Here is a 3,317-nt window from a genome sequence, read left to right as displayed (position 1 = left end):
TATAAAAAGCAAATGTCCATCATGAAGAATAAATCACTTTAGGTTAAAAAAGATAACATTGAAAATTATTTAATGGGGCTGGGGATTTAGCTCAGTGGTTCTGGCAACTGCCTCTCAAGCGCAAGAGGCCTGAGTTCGATCCCTGGTACCAAAAAAAAGAAAAGAAAATTATTTAAAATCGTTTTCTATACTATCTCCCGAATTGTTACTTGGACACTTGGCTCTAAAGATATGAATGAATTAAAATGTATAGTGCCCAAGGCAGAAAGTGTCTTGCCTTCAAATTTCAAAATAATACAATTCCTTTAAAAATGAAATAGTAATTTTTAATGTGTCCATTTATACAATTTCTCTGGCTATCGCTTCTGTTACACTAAGAGCAACTTCTTTTTTTCCCCCAAAATGGTACCCAACAGACCACCAGTAATTAAAATTAATTTAAGTACCAACGAAACAAAAGTGCACAGTGCAAGATGCCAGAATCCCATAAGTCCTGGATTAGCATGCAAGGTGTATTCTATGTTAATATTCAACAGTTTTACATAATAAAGTTTGGTATTAATGTACCTTGATTTTTCCTACTAAATATGCAATTTGTGGGTATTCTTTTAGTTAAATATAGTGAGGCACCTGCTTTGAATTTTATATGCAAAATCCACTTACACTGCTACTAGGCTGAACACCTGTCACAGGTACATAGCAAACAGGAGGGAACCGCGCGGAAACTTCCTTGGAAGCTGGATCCATATAACCTTCCAGATAGGTTCATGACGGCAAACCTCACAGAGCTTCAGTGACAACAAACAGCCAGCTGCATCACACGCTGCCATGCACAGGCCCCCACCACTAGTTTAGGCTAAGACCTGCTCAGCCAGCCCAACACACCAACCAGTTCAACCTCCTCTCTCTCTGTGCTGAAGAAGTTTGATAAACAGACTGGAATGAATTGTTAAGATCAGATAGAACTGTTCAACACAAAAGATATTCTCCCTGATGACAAATTCTGGTGTCCCTTTTCATTACATTTCAAGTTCAGCATTCCAAAGTAACTATATCTAACAGCAGATGAAGAGAAGACAAAACTTCCAACGAGAGAAGTAGGAACAGAGTTTACAACAAAGCAATGTCATACTTCCAAAAAAAAAAAAAAATTCATCAGGCTGAGGAAGGGAGAACAAGCTGGAGAAAATCGTGCATACCTGAAAGAATGGTATAAAACAACGCCTATTTAATATCAGTAAGTTGTCTCATACGCATTTATAAATGTAACTACTGGTGTATCTATCTAATAAGATATGTCTAGGAGATTAAATACAGTATGTCTTAGTTATATTCATAGTATCACAGGTATCACACACATTTTAAAATAATAATAGGTAGCAAAAGGCATGAAATCTATAACTGAGTAAATCATCTGCCACATTTTCTGTGGATAACTTGTGTCTAAAAACCATTAAACAGTACTATTGACTTAGTTGTGAGATTCGATGTTGAAACAGTGATAGAAAAGGAATGAAAAGGGTTTACTAAACTTTTCAGAATGTTATTTTAGAAGTTTTCATTTTAATCAGTAAAATCTAAAATTTTACAAGTGAATCACTCTTCCATAATCCTGACAGTTGTACATTGAGAAAAGCCAAGGAATGTCTATAAAATCAGATTAAATAGCAATCTTCAAAGTAAGGATTTTCAGTGCCGTTTACAAGGGAGTATGGAGAGGGAGGAAGAGGGTTAGACTATGGCATGCGAGTGTAAGGATACTTAAAACCCAAAAAGTAAACTTTACAGATAGATACTGACAACGAACTGTGGTGTCCACACGGTTACAGTAGACAGAAGGACCGGGGCGTCACAGGGAGGAGGAAGGCTCCCCGACCTCAGCAACCTTGGGTGCCCCAACGGTTTTAAGGCCACACGTGACACACGCCTACTACATGGTACAGAACAGGTCAGGAGGAGAACGGATACTGTTTAGAAAAGGACACGGCTGTGCCTGCCTGGAAAGCACAAGGTCCTGAGTTCAAACCCAGATAACCGCCCCCCCAAAAAAGAGGTCAGGTCTGGTGGGAGGTCCTTAGGTCACTGAGGTGTGTCCTCAGAAGGAACTGTGGGTACCCAGTTTCTCTTTGCTTCTCATTTGAAATGTGACTGCTTCCTCTGACATGACATCTTGCTGTTGTCATCCCCAGGATGTGACTCCGCCCTCATCAAAACTGAACCAGTGTGTCAGGCCCTTGACTCCTCAAATTGTTCTGGAGCTAAATAAACTTTTCCTCATAAGCCAAAAAAAAAAAAAAGAAAGAAAGAAAGAAAAGGACACAGCAATTTCCTAACAGCTATGCCAGGCCCAAGGGATTTAGCTCAGTGGCACCATGCCTGCATCGCAAGCACAAGGTCCTGAGTTCGATCCCCAGTACCCAAACCAAAAAAGTACAACAAAGCCATTTTAACTAAATATATTTGAATTTAAGATTTATAAACTGTATGACTAGGAAAAAAGATATGGGAAAAAAATAAACCAATGGAGCATTAATCAGAGAAATACCAGAATGTTTTCCAACTGCCACAAAGACCATGTTTTAATTATTATTTTTTTTGTCCTGCCATTCACCAAAATCAGTAGCTTTGCTTTTGTGGAGTGGATGAGAAGCGCGATCATGGGGCGCTCCAGTGCGGACCATGCGTCTAACACATGGACTTTGGAGGCAGGAGCACTAGCTTTTATTTGAAGGCCTATCTTCTTCTTTGTGCTTCACCCCCTGATCTGAAGCCCTGATCAAAGAATCACAGAGCGATCTCAGAGGCAAGCGGCCCAAGCCTGGGCAGGAGCGACAGCCACATGACTCTGCTAGGCCATCCCTTTGCTGCGCAGTTGGCCAGACTACTGGACTGAGCCAGTGATGAAGGCTTCCTGGGATGCACTTCCCCTCTACCTTCTACCCACTTGTCTCACTATCCCCTGCAACGGCGGCTTGTTTTTCAGTGCTAGGGAGGCTGAGTAGTAGAATACCTGTCTAGTATGCTCAAGGACCTGGGTTCAATCCCCAGCACTGCCAAAAAAAAAAAGCTGATAAATCTTTCTTCCATTGTCAAGTGACAACCACTATGCCCACCATGCCTTCCTTGTCACCATCCTATGAAGCACAGCCTTTACTTAAATTTACAAAGCTCCAATCAGAACACTGACTCTCCATTTAAAAATAAATTTAGGTACCAGGGATTTAGTTCAGTGGTTCTGCTGCCTGCCTGGCAAGTGAAAGGTTCCAAGTTCGAGCCCTGATACCAAAAAAAAAAAAAAAAAAAAAAAAAAAAAAAAA

The sequence above is a fragment of the Fukomys damarensis genome, unplaced genomic scaffold (assembly GCF_012274545.1).
Source record: "Fukomys damarensis isolate Sample0158 unplaced genomic scaffold, DMR_v1.0_HiC HiC_scaffold_31, whole genome shotgun sequence".
NCBI classification, from domain to species: Eukaryota; Metazoa; Chordata; class Mammalia; order Rodentia; family Bathyergidae; genus Fukomys; species Fukomys damarensis.
Note: the sequence above shows the minus strand (reverse complement) of the source record.